This window comes from Myxine glutinosa, chromosome 1 (genome assembly GCF_964187855.1).
Source record: "Myxine glutinosa chromosome 1, kmMyxGlut1.1, whole genome shotgun sequence".
Taxonomy (NCBI): Eukaryota; Metazoa; Chordata; class Myxini; order Myxiniformes; family Myxinidae; genus Myxine; species Myxine glutinosa.
Genome location: NC_136261.1, coordinates 115,195,153 through 115,211,549, shown reverse-complemented (window position 1 = coordinate 115,211,549; position 16,397 = coordinate 115,195,153). Strand labels below are relative to the sequence as shown.

The window sequence follows — 16,397 nt, the reverse complement described above, 5'->3', positions numbered from 1 at the left end:
CCCCTGCGACGTTGCACCCTTCTCCTCACAGAAACACACCCACAGGATAACCGAATCGCGGAAAGAATTCGCAAACTAAACATACAGCCGGTAGGGAGCATTATTTACAAGACTACGCTGATATTTACACTACGATCCAGGACCTGTTTTTGGAGGAACACATGCAGATGTTATGCATAGAGAGAGCACGCATGCCAGCATCGATACACCAACCCACGAGTGCTCTGTGGCCTTACGGCCTTTAATAATGTGCAGAGCACCCCATCCAAGCACCAAAAGCACCACCCCATAACACAGTCAGCACCATCCGGTGCAGTCACCATTGTTCATTAAAATAAAAACAACAACCCCTAACCCTGCAGGTGTCTCTTGCTCTTCGTGTGGTGCACTTGGCCTTCTTGCTTCTTTAAAAATAAAGAAAAGCGCCAACCGTGTCCATTTCCTATTTGTGGCCGTCAGGGGGCCAACTATTAGTGGTTCACCTGTATGGCATAGGTGCCACGTTGACCAACAGGTCCATCCACGGGTGGTGCTTGGCCACAAAAGAACTGCGGTCCATTGTGGGTGGCCACCAAAATTGCGGTCCATATGGTGTATCGATCCAGGCAGTAAGCAGCGAAAGTGCAGGCCCACAACTGCGGAGCCAGCACATCTCTCTCCTCTCTCTCTGCCCCAAAGCCAGATCCTCGGAGGTGGGAGAAAAAAGAAGCAGACAAGTGAGTAAAGTGGTAAGGGTGCAAAAGTGCACGCAATACAAGGTGATGCACACTGGGGGCACATGGGAACCAGGTGAGACAGGTACGTTCCTACCGTACGCCCCCCCCCCCACCAGGTAACCTACATGGCCCCTCCCTTACCCCTTACTGTATCCACAAAACACAACACTACCCATAAACATCTACTTTACAAATCAACAAACGTCCCTACTGTCTTCCCCGTTCCTCCCATATACCAAATTCGTCTTCTCTCCCTCCTAACCAATCAAATTTGCCATTTTCAACTCTCATCAAAATTTGCCATCTCCAACTCAACATCATAATTTGTCATCACCAATTCATCATCAGTCCCTCCTAAGGAGGGAGAGATGGAATCACCCCAATGTCTCATCCACGTCGTGATGCGTCTCACCAATCCACACAGCAATTCTCATTTCCTGCAACCGAACAAAGAAAACACAGGTGTGGAGTCATCATCATCACCACAGGTAAGTGGCTGCGTATGGTGCGACAGGTTCATCAATCCTAACTATTTCCTAAATGACTTTAACAACTTTACATTACCCGGGGTCTTTCTCTTGCCAAACCATTGGCCCTCTTACACTATGGGTTCTAAAAACCAATTCCCATTGACCAAACTGTGGTGCTTTTCAATTTGGGGTCTCACTCCCCCGATTCATCTCCCGGTGCCCTCGCACAATTTCCGGGCTGTGGCGTGTACCTCTCCCAGCGGGTCTACCCACCTGCACACCTCCACCACTGCAGTTGCCTCCGAGCTTACCTGCTCCTTACCCTAACCTAACTACCTGGGGAAGGTCCTCTGGCGCTCTCCCCACTCGGTGCCCTCTCTGGCACTGGGCTACCCGGGTCCGTCCTCCGGATCCTCGGGCCCCACTGACACTAACGGCTCCCAGAGCCCACCTGCGGCCTCACCTGGCCGACATCCTCACAGTGGTGGAGTGCCCAACCAACTACACACACTAACAGGCTACACGCCCAGCCATTTCCACAACACTAATGCACCCATCCACAATACCATTCTGCAACCGCACCACAAATGCCAATATCCAACCACAATTTACCTATACCCTCTACCTAACACTTACACTACCCGCCCCGGGTACTCGTGAAAGGGGTCCACTCTTCCCCCATCCACACCTTCGCACCATGCACACCACTCCGTACCACTTACTCCAACTCTCTCCACACCACTCATTCTCTGCTCCATATATTCCACACACCTGTACTTGCACACCTGTGCTCTCACACCTGGTGCCACCTGCACCCTTCTCTCCCCAAGCGCATTCGCGCTGATCCACACACTCACTACTCATCCATTGCTCCACACACCTGTCCAGTTGCACACCTGTGCAATCACACCTGTTCAATCCTCACACAGCATCATCTCATCTAACTACTCCCCTCTGAAACTTGCGCTTCCCAGTCGTCCCTTTAAACTATTGCGCTCCCACGTCATTATAATCCACACTAATCTACCTGCGTCCCCACTACAGGTATCAGTCACTAACTAAACTTAACGTCACCTAATGTCATCTTCTAGGGCCCTATCAATATCCTAACCCTCCCTGGCTAGTTTTTACTGCCATAAACCCCATAAACTATAGCTCCTTTGCCCCACGTCTGTGAGGGATGGTGGATTTGCCATCCCACCACATCAGGGGTCTCTCACTATAAATTTTGCTTACCAAATTCCAACCAATTCAAAATTTGCCAATCACTACCCATCATCTGCCAATCACTACTGCCAATCCCTTGCCAATCATCAAATTTTGTTTTTCTCTAATTTTGGGTCCAAAACACTAACCTCATCACCCAGTCTACTCACTAATGCCTCTCGGTGCGCCAATTCCTGTCCACAGCCCGGCTTCGTAAAGCCAAGCCATGAATGCGGGTTGTTCTGCGCCAGCGGCTGGATGCGTCCGGCACTCGGTGCAGGGAAGGAGGTTTACCCGGGCCGAGGTCCCACGCACCTTCTCGGCACGGAGCCATCCCATGGCTCGATCTCGACCTGCCGGAATGCCTCAACAAAAAGTGGTCGCCATGACGACCCTTCCTATCCAGCCGCCCGCTCCGCCTAGTGGAGCACAGACGCGGCCGTTCAAAGCGAGGCCCAGCACGCACCGAGGGCCCGATTCGGCTAAAAGTTCGTTCTAACCTCTAACCCGGTTACCTTCGATGCCCCACCTGCATGCTTACACCCCGCAGCCCATTCCTTGCTCACACATCCAGCCGTTTCCATGCTCCTCGTCGTACCTTCTCTAACACACCCAGGTACACTCATTCCACTCACAGCCTTGGTCACACACCTGACCACCGAACACTTTGGCACACATTTGTTGGTCGCACACCTCACCAACACACCTCTTCGCGCCCCCTCCTCTGTCACCTCCTCTGTGACAATCACAGGTGTGCTCTCATTCGCACACCCAACCACGTGCCTCACTACCAATTCCAGCGTGCATTCCCACTCACGCTCTACCATTCCAGGTGTGCTTCCTTTCTCACCTGTCACAACCAACTCACGCTCCTTGTCACTCTCACTACTCTCACCTCCATTCTTGACAGCGCACTCACCCTTACTCTTGACAGTGCACTCTTTCCTCATGCACCTGTCCGTTACACACCTCTCTCGCACACACTCTTGCGCACACTCTCCCGTCACACCCTCTGTAACACTCACCACAGGCGTGCATTCTTCCTTGCCTTTGACAGCGCACTCTTTCCCCATGCACCTGTCCGTCACACACCTTTCTCGCGCACACTCCTGCGCACACTCTCCCGTCACACCCTCTGTAACACTTACCACACCGCGCTTCCATGTGCTCCCTCGCACACGCGCTACGACCGACTCACTCTCGCCAGCACCCTCACTCCTTGGCACGCACTTTTTCCTCACACACCCCAGAGTCGGACTTTCTTGCACACCTCCTTTTTCGCACACCAGACCTGTCGCACACTTCACCAACGGCCTCTCACGAACACCCGGGTCCATCTCGAACCCCAAGCTTCTTAAATCCCCTGGCGCATCATACGCACGACCATATTGGTCACCACTTACACCGGGTCCTCTTCCTCTTCGCTTCTCCTCCATCACCTGCGAATCCCTCATCCGGTTAATGAGCACATCATCACGATCCAAACACAGACTTTGGACCAATTCTTTTATCTCCTCTTTTATCTCTTTCTTATCCCCTCTCCGTCGCTTCTTAATTTCGCTCACCCCTTCTTCCACTTCTTCTAATTTCTGCTTCACCTCTTTTATTCCCCGGTACGTCTCCTCAAGCTCGTCCTCCAAGGCTACCTTGACCGTTTCCATGTGCGTCCTCACCTGCCGGTCCTTCGTCTCCATTACCTCTATCACCTCGTCCAACCTCGTTGTCAGTCCCTCACGTACCATCTGACATTCCCTCTTCGTCGCTATCAAGTCATCTTTTAGTTCTTTCTGTGTCGCTTTTAACCCTCCTAATACCGCAGTGTTCCTTTGAACCTGCTCCGTTAGTCCTTTTTGTCCCTCCGTCAGCTGTTCCACCTCCTGCGTCAGGTCCTCTATGCCCCCTTGCAATTTTATAGTCCCCTTTCTCACCTCCTTCTCCATGTGCTCCTTACAGTGCCTCACCTCCTCGCGCACTCCTCCGACCTCCTCACTCACACCTCTTCTGATCTCCTCTCCCATCACTTGCATCTCCTGCCCAGATGCCACCCTCATCTGCTCCATTTCCTCCCTGTGAGCATCCAGTTTTGTCTCTACCCCCATTCTGACCCCCTCTATCTGCTGCCCCATTTGTTTAACTTCCCTTTCCGCTTGGTCCCTCATGTCCCTCAATTTGCCTTCCATCCTGTTTTCTAACCCCATTAACCCATTTCTCACCTCTTTTATCCCGTTGTCTAACCCCTCAAAATTATTGTCTAACTTCCCAAATTTCTTGTCTAACTCCTCAAAATTATTGTCTAACTTCCCAAATTTCTTGTCTAACCCCTCACCGGTACCCCTCGCTTCGTCCCTCATTACCCCCATTTCGTTTCCCATTACCCCTATTTCGTTTCCCATTACCCCTATTTTGCCCTCCAATCGCTCACCCTGAGCTTCTATACTGTTTTTCAAACCTCCAATTTGGTCTCCCATTTGTTCCATAAAGGCCCTCATTTGCAGGAGGAAAAGGTTCGAATCCACCAGGGGCGCTACCGCGGGCGCGGTCGCCATGGCCATGTGCGAGGCGCCATTTTGTGTGTCTGCTACCCTCGCTGCTTCGCTCTCCTCATGTCCCTCAATTTGGTCCTGGATCGACCCTGCCTCACTCTCCTCTATCGGAACCCAGCCGTCTTGGTCTGCCATAGCGCGACTTTCAAAATTCGGGTTTTTATTTTCGTAAAACAAAATCAAATTTCGCCGTTATAATTTCGAGCGCGTGAAACGCGCTCCGGATCGAATTCCACTTCCCAACACCAATTGTTACCCTAATGGTACAATTGGTGTTCCAAAATTTGGGCCTAATAAATTTAGTCCCAGGTCCGAATCCAACTCCTCGACACCAAATGTTACAGACGCGGTTGTGGATGTTGGTTTACCGAGCGGTTTGGTATGACCGCGTCTGCACAGTTTACCCGATTATACTCGAACGTTGGCCGAGTCGCGCTACGCTAAATCAATTGAGGAAAGGACACAACGGCTGGGTTAAAATGACACGACACCAGGGGTACAGTTCTCAAGACCTCCGGAGGAGGTTATAATAGTTCGGAACGTTAGATTACAAGGACAAGAGAGACAGCATAGGAAGATAGGCACTTAATCACGGTCTTATAGTAACCCCGACAGACGACAGATAAACAGGACAAGACTGACTCACACGGGGATTGATGGCAAGGAAGGGCAGGTAGTCGAGGCTCAAGGTGCACCTTGGCGCAGGGGCAGAATCGACCCGGTCCGGTCCAGAGATGCGGGAGGTCTCGTCGCGCTGGAGGTGGCGTCTGTTTCTCCTTCGTGGCTGAGGCGCATCTCACCTCACATCCGGTAAGTCGCTGCGTATATCCGGCGGGGAGTGACACGCCCTAGGCTCGTTAGCTCCGCCCCAGATGGAATCGGCCCGTTGCTTCTCATTGGGTGCGGGGGGTTACCGGGCTCCGCCCTTGACGAGGGGCCGACAGGCAGCCCCTTCGTGGTAACCCCGTCGGCGCACATGGGTAATGGCGGCTAACCGAGCCGGAGTGAGGACGCACACTCCCCGCGCGCTGTTGTGGTAGTTGTTGTTGTAGTTGTGGTTGTTGTGGTTTCATGAGGAAGATGGGAGGAGGTATGGGGAGGTCCTAAACTCACTACTGGTGCCATACAATCACATTCTGGTGCAACGAAGAGTCAGAATTAATGGAAACGAGTCCTTAACTGACATAAACTAAGAATAACTAGCAAGATGTCCGAAAGTTGTCTACGTGAGATGCGGTGGACCTGGGCACGACATTTAATGGGGGAAGAAGGGAAAGGTCGGTTCTACAGAGTGTTGTTTACAGACAATGGGACTAGGGGATGGGGGATTGGGGATAGTTGGGGAGTATTGGGGAAATAGGGGAATATTTACAAGCGGATATGGAGGCCAAATCCCATATCCGCAACAATATATACAGACTTGGCATTTAATATGGAATATTTTTTTTTTCTTGACTTGGGTTTACTTTCTGAACTCAGTATATCAGTCTGGTGAGTTTCTTTTACCCTTCGGTGATGTCTTTGTTGAAAGAACCATGTCACTGATTGTCTTTCGCAGCAAGAAGTCAATAACAGGATTATATCACAGGTGGCGTGACAAAATGTAAGGACAGGTACATTTGACGATTGGCTTCACAATCGGGTATATAAGGGTTGCGTTCTGTGTTAGTGTAAAACAACTGCTGCACGTCTACAAAAGTTATTGCCGCTTCCTCTGGCGATGGTCCGTCAAATTGACAATGCTGTTTGTCATGGAGTGGTGGCTTTACGAAATTCTGGCATGAAACAGCGTTCTATTGCTCGGCAGTATGGCATCACTCAAGGTCAGGTGTCAAAGATCCTGAAACGAAATGCTCAGAGGGGTGTCCCTACTCCAATACCTAGGCCAGTACGTCCACGCAGAACCACAAGGAGGGATGATCGCCAGCTGCACCGGTTAGTCTGCAATGGCCGTACCAAGTCAGCTAATCGGCTTCGGGCTGAGTGGCAGCAACTGACAAATGTGCCTGTATCCAGAAGGCTAGTCAACCAATGACTGGTTCAAGCAGGCTATCATGCCAGGCGTCCCCTGAGAAAGCCACGCCTGACCAGACAAGACAGCCATCGCCGATTGCAGTGAGCCAGAGAGCACCGTCAATGGCAGCCAGGACACTGGAATCACGTGACCTTCAGTGACGAGTCTAGATTTCTGGTCTATCGTCAAGATGGCCACGTCCGAGTGTGCAGACAAGTGCAGGAAGCCCACAACGAAGATTGTATAGTGCCAAGAGTCCAAGCTGGAGGTGGTGGGGTGACCGTTTGGGCTGCTTTTCATGCAGGGGGCAAAACTGACCTGGTTGTTCTGAATGGAAACCTGAACCAGTTCAAGTACAGGGTCATTCTGGAAGAAACATTGCTTCCATTAGCTCGTGCAGCCTTTCGAGGAAACTTTGTCTTCCAACATGACAATGCATGGCCTCATCGTGCTCGCATGATCCAACACTTTCTTGCTGACCGTGGTGTAGAGCATATGGAGTGGCCTGCCATGTCCCCGGATATGAATCCGATAGAGAACTTGTGGGCAGAATTAACGCGTCAAATCGACAACTTGGACCAGCAGCCTACCTCTGTGCGTGAATTGCAGCAGACTATTGTCACTGCATGGCAAGCGATTCCTGTCCAAACCTTGGCAAATCTCGTGAACAGCATGCCTCGACGTGTACGTGCTCTCCTGAATGCTCGTGGGGGTTACACGAAGTACTGAACTGTAATTTTACTGTCCGTAATCCCAGTCATAATTTAGCTTTTGTTTTTGTTGAATTTTTTTTTTGGTTAATGTGCAAAATAGAGATACTTCTGGAAAACGTACAGAAGTTTAACACAGTACTGTCCGTGAATTGAGTTCGATATCAGTTTGCATCACTTTCAAGGATCAATTTATTTGCTTCGAAATGTCAAATGTGGTTTTTGTTTCTTTTAAAGGTCACATTAACAAAATCTAGAATAATTTCAACATGATTCCAATGAACTTTTGGTTCTAAGTCATCTTGAAAAGTAAGTTGACCCCCACAAAAAAAATATTCCACATTAAATGCCAAGTCTGTGTATATATATATATATATATATATATATATATATATATATATATATATATATATATATATATATATATATATATATAGTGTGTGTATAAAAGCTAGGGTTAATAAAGGGAAACCAAACTCACATTTCAGTCTCTTCGAATTACAAACCGGTAAAGTAATAAAAACATTCGTACAAAATTATTTGATAAACGAGATGCTTTTCCATTTGACATTGTAGAAATGCCTTTCTTGGACAGCGGTATTCTTTAAAAGTTCTTCTTTAGTGCAGTTACAGGTGAAACTAGAATGACATTCGTTAGAGAGCATAAACCTCCACCAGGCTGAACAGTTTACTTTTTTGTATCCCACTGATAGGTTGGATCTGGATTCGGACCTGAACAAAAATCTTATCGGTTTGTGCTTGTCACCTAACCAACTCATATCCACAAGGTTTTGTCATAACTCATCCACAACTTTTTGAGATATCGTGTTATATATCGTTTTTTAAACCATCACTCAATGGTGATATGATGAATAACTTCAAGATTGAACAAATCGCTTGCTTGTCCGGATTCGGATCTTCACCAAAATCGATTCGACCTTGTCACACAACCCAACCTGTCAGCGAAATTTCGTCCAAATCCATCCACAACTTTAAGACATCGTGCTATAGTCGTGGCCAAAAATATTGGCACCCTTGCACTTTTTTCAAAGAACTCACAATTTTCTGTAAAAATAAGTTGAAATTGGCAAAAGTATTTGGTCTCCACAATTCTTTATTTCACTGTTAATATTACAGAACCTTTGTTTTAGATTCATGGTAGCACAGCCTTTGTACAAAATAACTGCAGTCAAGCGCTTCCTATAGCCATGAATGAGCTTCCTACACCTCTCGACTGGCAGGTTGGCCCACTCTTCTTGTGCAAACTGCTCCAGTTCTCCCAGATTTGAAGGGTGCCTTCTCCCAACTGCTGTTTTCAGATCTTCCCACAGGTGTCCAATGGGATTTAAATCTGGACTCATTGCTGGCCAATTCAGAACAGTCCAGCGTTTTGTCTTCAACCATTCCTGGGTGATTTTGGAAGTGTGTTTGGGGTCAATGTCCTACTGCAAGACCCATGACCTTCGACTGAGACCCAGCTTTCTGACACTGGGTTGAGCATTGCGCTCCAAAATGCCTTGGTAATCTCCTGATTTAATGATGCCATGCACACATTCAAGGCACCCAGTACCAGGGGCAGCACAGCAACCCCAAAACATCACTGAACCCCCTCCATGTTTGACTGTAGGGAAGTCCACAATACGTCCACAACTTTTTGAGGTATCGTGGTATATATAATTTTTTGCCCTATCCCTCAATCACTGAAAAAATTCTCATGCCAGATCTGGATCTGGATATTCATCAAAATCTAATCATGTGTCACATACCCAACCTACACCACATTTCGTCTGAATCAATTCACAAACGAGAAACCCCCCCCTCCTCCAAAAAAAACGTATGTCGTGCAAAGCACGATACATGTGAAATTCCTAAAATAAATTGTTGGCCTATGATGACCTCACAAATAGTTGGGGGTTGAATTCAGTGACCAGATATGGCAAATCCTCTTCAAATTTCAAGTTAATTGGATGAAAATTGAGGATTTTAGAAATTCGGTATATGTTGACCTTTTGGGCTATGTTGACCTCAAAAATACTTGGTGCTTCAATTCAGTGTCCAGATATGCAAGTCCTCTTAAAATATCAAGTCAATTGGATGAAAATTTTACGATTTTAGAAACTTGGCCTATGTTGACCTTTTGGCCTATGTTGACCTTTTGGCCTATATTGACCTTTTGGCCAAGGTTGACCTCAAAAATACTTTGTGATTGAATTTAGTGACCAGATATGCAAATCCTCTTCAAATTTCAAGTTAATTGGATGAAAGTTGAGGATTTTAAAAACTTGGCCTATGTTGACCTAAAAAATACTTGGTGGTTGAATTCAGTGACCAGATATGCAAATCCTCTTTAAATTTCATGTTAATCGGATGAAAATTGAGGATTTTAGAAATTTGGCCTATGTTGGTGACCTTTGGCTTATGTTGACCTATTTACCTTTTGATCCCAAAAAACAATAGGCTTCTTGCTTTTGACCAACTCTACCATTTGGTGAAGTTTCGTGAAGATCGGTTGAAAATTGTGACCTGTAGGTGACTGACATACAGACAAACAGTCAGACAGACAAATAGACAGAATAACGCACAAGACCAACCAATATACTTGAAAAATCTTCGATTTTTGCAAGTAACAAACAAAGGCGGCGTCAGGCGATAGCCTGACAGGTATGATGAAAATCGGTCACTGTTACCTTGACCTTTGACCTATACAGTCAAATAACATTGACAGCCTCACTTTTGTCCTTCAGAAAGAATCCTCTAGTAAAGTTTGACAAAGATAGCTGAAAACATTCGAGTTATCACGCTCACAGGCAAATATACATAGAAACAAATAGGCCATCAGCCAGACCCCCAAAATAGGGTCCATTGGTACCAAAATGAGGGGGTAAGCCTAATATTGATTTTTGGATAGGTCTTTACCCCTAGAATATGAAAATATGTGATAGCAAATTCAACCATGTAGCTAAATGGGTGTTATCACCTCATTTTCAAAATGGCCGCCAAAATGCATGTTTTTCTATTAAAAACACCATGTTTCATATTCTTGTAGGAATTTGTAACAAATAGCATTGTGTTTTGAGATGTTTAAGACTTTACAACTCTCTTAAAGTATGAAATACATCATCTGAACTTTAATCCAAGAAGATAGAATCCAATATGGCGCCCAATTTCACAAAATGGCTGCCATCATAGCAACAACTTTATGCACAAAATATGCACGAAAATAACTGGCATTCAGTAGATTTGCAAGTATACACATGGAAAAAAGTATCGCACCACCACGTATTTTCGACATAGTGGAAATGTATCAATGAATTTTTGCACCTTTTCGTTGTGGTGTAGGGTAATCTTGTGCAACATTTTGTCCAGATGTTGGAACGCAATGAAGAGAACAAAATTGGGTGACACATTCCTGTTTAATGTGATTGTAACAAGGCCATTCGCAAAAGGGCGTTTTTGGTCCAAAATCATGCTTGACAAAAGTTTCAGTGTAAACCAATAATGCAACATGTTACAGGGGCCAAAAACTAAAGTTTGGGGCCAAATCAATAGATGACCATCAATAGCCTCTGTAAGCACCGTCACAGTCAATATCGAGTGTAACCGCCATTAGCTTGGATCACTGCCACAACACGTCTTCTCATTGATTGAACGAGACGTTGAATCTGGCGCTGTGGCAGTCTGTTCCATTCTTCATGCAAAGCCTGCTCAGGTTCATGCAAGTTCTGTACAGGAGGTTCCCTCCGACGTACTCGGATACCCAGAAAATCCCATACATGCTCGATTGGGTTAAGATCTGGGCTTCTTGCTGGCCATGGTAGTGTGGTGACTGCTTCTTGCTGTAGGAAATCAATAACTGCACGGGCTCTATGGGGTCTGGCGTTGTCGTCCATGAAGATAGGCCTGGTTAGCAATGGGTGATCGTCAAAATGAGGAACAACAATTCTGTTCAAGATTTCTTCTCGATACCGTTCACCATTAAGATTGCCTCTAACTGTCACAAGCTCCAACTTAGTCATGGGACAGACATCCCCATATCATTATGGAGCCTCCACCAAACGGAACCTGCTCCATAAAGTGTCTTTGAGCACGTGCTCTTCCATCAGTATGGAATAACAGAAAGCGACTTTCGTCAGACCAATGCACTTTCCTCCAGTTGGCTAAGTTCCATCGTCTCCATGCTCGACACCACTCCAACCGAGCTTGCTTGTGCTGTCTTGTAAGCAGTGGACGTCTGATAGGTCTCCGAGCGTAATACCCAGCAGAATGCAGGCGATTCCGAAGAGTCTTCAGCGAGAATCGTCGATTAGGTAACCACGCTCTCTTAAGGGCATTGCTTGTTGCAAACGGACGAAGTCTAACCAGTCTGGAAAGAGCTCTATCCTCTCTTTGGGTGGTACAGCGAGGTCTTCCTGTACGAGGCCTGTCCTTCACATCATTTGTTTGTTGATGCTTTCTTATCAAACGACTAATACTGGTATGGTGATGTCCCAATTGGTTAGCAATCTGTCTCATGGAATTGCCAGCACTCCACATACCAATGGCCATTGGCCTGCCATCTTTCAGCTGTTGTTAGCTGCGGAGGTCCCATTTTGACGTGCTGTTTGAGATGAAGTTTCAACACAACTTTATCTTTCAATTTTACCGGTGGAATGACTTCTCCCTATACCTGTGTTTAGAGCATGCTGAAGCTAACAGTTGAATATATAGCCACAATGTTAGTTGAAGAGCGACTGACCCTCAGTGGAGCTGTAGAGAGATGCGAGTCTTGGAGTCTTAGTCTATACTGAGTTTTGGTCTAGTTCACCTCAGTTCACAGTCTTTCACTTTGTTTTTCCATATTTTGAGTTCCCTTTGCAGACATTGATTTTGCAAGACAGCATCTTCCAATGATACATTGTCTGGTACCATTACCAACTTTCCCTTGTCATCTGGAAATATCTTCACCGAACTCCCCAGCTCATATTCAAGCGTTTTATGAACATGTTTCTTTGTGGACTGCGTTAGACAATCAATCCCATCAGACAGCATGTATTCTTCTAATTTAGCAGTGAGTGACATGACTGGTATGATGGTCTTGTTTGGGATTACGTCTGTTCTGATATAGGTGAGAAGTTTTGCATATGCTTCTTTCTCGATCCTCTGATACTGTGCAAAATCATCTGTGTCATCGGGTCCATCTGCACCTTCAACCTCAGGCTGTATACATTCTCTGTTGTAATTCCTGTAGCATGAGAAATGGTAACACGCTTCTGCTGCCACAATATCTCTACTGGTAAGCGCTATCATATCCTTGTCATTTTTCTTTATTGCACATTCTCTCAATCTTTCATCTGCTCTGAGTTGAACAACTTGTGAAAGTTTTTCACGTGTATGAGACCCCTTCACATACTTGTCTCTGCGACAGAAGATGCACTCCATATCATACACTCTTTTCTCTACTGATGATCTCCTACATGGCCTTTTGGGAGCGCTGCTACCTCCTGCTTCAGATTCAGTGTCTTCATTGGCTTTCCTCTTTAGCATGTTTAAATCTCGTTTCATGGTGAACAGGCTCCTACATTTTCGGTGGTAGAATATTTCTGGCACTTCATTGCCCTCAAGCCCCTCGGCAATATTGATGATATGTTCATGGTTCCTAACCTTAGCCGCTTCCAGTAATGTCAACCAAGATGTGTAGTTTTGTGGGCTCACCAGATGATCATCGTCATCCGATCTTGTCATGTGTATAACGCATTCTTTGCTTTCTGTGGCGCTGTTCATTTTGGAAAATTAGTAGACATCATCACTTGGTGTGTACTATTATTTCTATTCTAATCGTATAGCATCTACTTTCTATCTACTCCGTTGCTCGTTGCTCCGACCACCGTTCCTACAGAAAAAAAAGCAAACAAAACAACAACAACGTTAAATTTTGTATGTAAAGTGGCGGCCATTTTGAAAATGGGTGATAACACACATTTAGCTACATCGTTGAATTTGCTATCACATATTTTCTTATTCTAGAGGTAAAAACCTTGTCAAAAATCATTATTAGCCTTACTCCCTCAATTTGGTACCGGTTGACCCCCCTAGCTGATAGCCTAAAACAAATGGGACAGACTGACATTGCAAAATTTTGGCACAACAGACAGAGTGGTGAAAACATAACATCTGCCCACCTTTGGTGGCAGAAGTAATAATCAGAACAGTGAGAACTACATGCAGCACAGAACTTTTCAACAGATTAAAACAGTAAGCAAATTTAAGTTGCTTTTTTTTCGTATTGGAGAGATAAATTATATATACAGTCATGTGAAAAAGTAAGTACACCCCATGCAAAGTTTTGACTTTTTCAACATATTTCAACATACAGCTATTTGATCTTCATATCAACAATATTGATAGATAAAGGTGATGTAATCTATCTATAATTCCATTAATCTCTGTGTGTATGTGTGTATGTGTGTTTGTATGTGTGTTTGTATGTGTGTTTGTATGTGTGTATGTTTGTCTGTGACCGCTGTTTCTCGACAACTACCGGTCCGATATACTTGAAACTTGCCAGGTATATTGCTGGGGACCCGAGGATGTGCCTTTTCAAGGTTTGAAATTAATCGGACAAGTAGTTACCGAGCTATGGCGATTTCTTTACCAAACACCGCAAGCCGTTCGCTTTGGACCAAACCATTTCATGTAAATAGAGGGGGGGGGGGTTCTGTGGTCGTTGCGAATGGACCAAACCATTCATGTAAATAGAGGGGGGGGGGGGGTTCTGTGGTCGTTACTGCCACGTGGTTTCAAAGTTTTTTTTTTGTTGTTGTTGTTTGCACGCATGTTTTTTTGCACCCACGTACGGGCACGCCCTAGGATGTTTACACACACACACCCCTACACAATTTTTTTTTTTTTTTTTGGCAAGGAACGGGCACCCACGTACGGGCACGTCCTAGCTTATATATAGTACGGGCATGCCCTAGTATAACAAATATCATGAAACATTTACATTTTGTAATCCATTGTATAATTTAAATAAACATAAATGCAAATTTCACATGTGGAAAAAGTAAGTACACCCTTGGCTCTAATAGGTGGTATTGCCTCCTTTGGCAGAAACAACCTCAAGTAGGCGTTTCTTATAACTGTCTACCAGTCTCTGACATCAACTGGGAGAAATTTTTGCCCTCTCCTCCATGCAGAATTCTTTCAGCTGTGCGATGTTTGAGGGGTTTCTTGCATGCACAGCTCGTTTCAAATCCCCCCACAACATCTCAATGGGATTTAGATCCGGGCTTTGACTTGGCCATTCCAGAACCCTACATTTCTTTCTTTTCAGCCATTCCTTGGTGGATTTACTGGTATGTTTAGGGTCATTGTCGTGTTGCAAGGTCCACCTTCGGTTGAGCTTCATCTTTCCGACAGATGGCCTCACATTATCCTCAAGCACCCTCTGGTACAATGAAGAATTCATAGTGGAGTCTATGATGGAGAGCTGCCCAGGCCCTGATGCAGCAAAGCTGCCCCAAACCATATATTTCCACCACCATGCTTTACAGTTGGTATCAGGTTCTTGTGGTCAAATGCTGTCTTTGGTTTTCACCAAACATGTCTTCTGGTACTGTGGCCAAATAGCTCTACCAAAGGACTCATCTGTCCAGAGCACATTGTTCCAGAAGTGCTGGTCTTTGCCTAGGTGTTCATTGGCAAACTTTAGTCTTGCCCTGATGTTCTTTCTGGACAGCAAAGGTTTCCTCCTGGCACACCTCCCATGTCGATCAAATTTGTGCAGCCTCTTTCTAATGGTAGACTCGTGCACTTTGACATCAACAGTGGCAAGAGCTACCTGTAGGTCCCGTGATGATATTCTGGGGTTCTTAGAGACTTCTTTCAGCATCTTGCGGTCTGCTCTCGGGCTGAACTTGCTGGGGCGTCCTGGCCTGAACAAGTTGGCAGTTGTTTGGAATCTTCTCCACTTGTAGATGATCTTCCGGACAGTCGAATGATTGATTTCAAATTGTTTGGAGATCTTTTTAAATCCCTTCCCAGACTCGTAGGCATCTATAACCTTCTTTTTGAAGGCCTCAGAGAGCTCTTTTAATCTAGGCAAGTTGATGCCGCACACTTCAACAACAAAGAGCAAACCAAACTAAATGTCTGAGGTTTAAATAAGACAGGTTCCTCCAAGATCCTCTAACGATGTTCTAATCATTTGCACCTGAGCTGGTGCACCTGATTCTAATTTTAGGTATTTGAAGTAGTGATAAATGTAGGGGTGTACTTACTTTTTCCACCTGCGAAATTTGCATTTATGTTTATTTAAACTATACAATGGACTACAAAATGTAAATGTTTCATGATATTTGTTATATTATATCACCTTTATCTATCAATATTGTTGAAATGAAGATCAAATAGCTGTATGTTGAAATATGTTGGAAAAAGTCAAAACTTTACATGGGGTGTACTTACTTTTTCACGTGACTGTGTATATATATATATATATATATATATATATATATATATATATATATATATATATATATATATATATATATATATACACATATCGAAGGAGGTAGAGTTAGCACTAAAGGAATTTAGTAAGGTATCTTCAAGCATCTTATGTGCAGTTTCAGTCACCACACCTGAGGAAAGACATAGCTGAGACTGACAGGGTTTTCAGTGCAGAGTGACTCGATCGATTGTGGGCCTAGCTAGACTCACCTATGAGAAGCGAGTAAAAGACATTTGAAGGAGGTGGT

The 16,397-nt window shown here is 45.3% G+C and overlaps 1 protein-coding gene across 1 annotated transcript in view; it reads left to right on the top strand.

Annotated features, from left to right (window-relative positions):
• The window catches only part of MMACHC (metabolism of cobalamin associated C), a 50,422-nt gene that overhangs the window by 12,067 nt on the left and 21,958 nt on the right, over nucleotides 1–16,397 (top strand). The window lies entirely within an intron of this gene.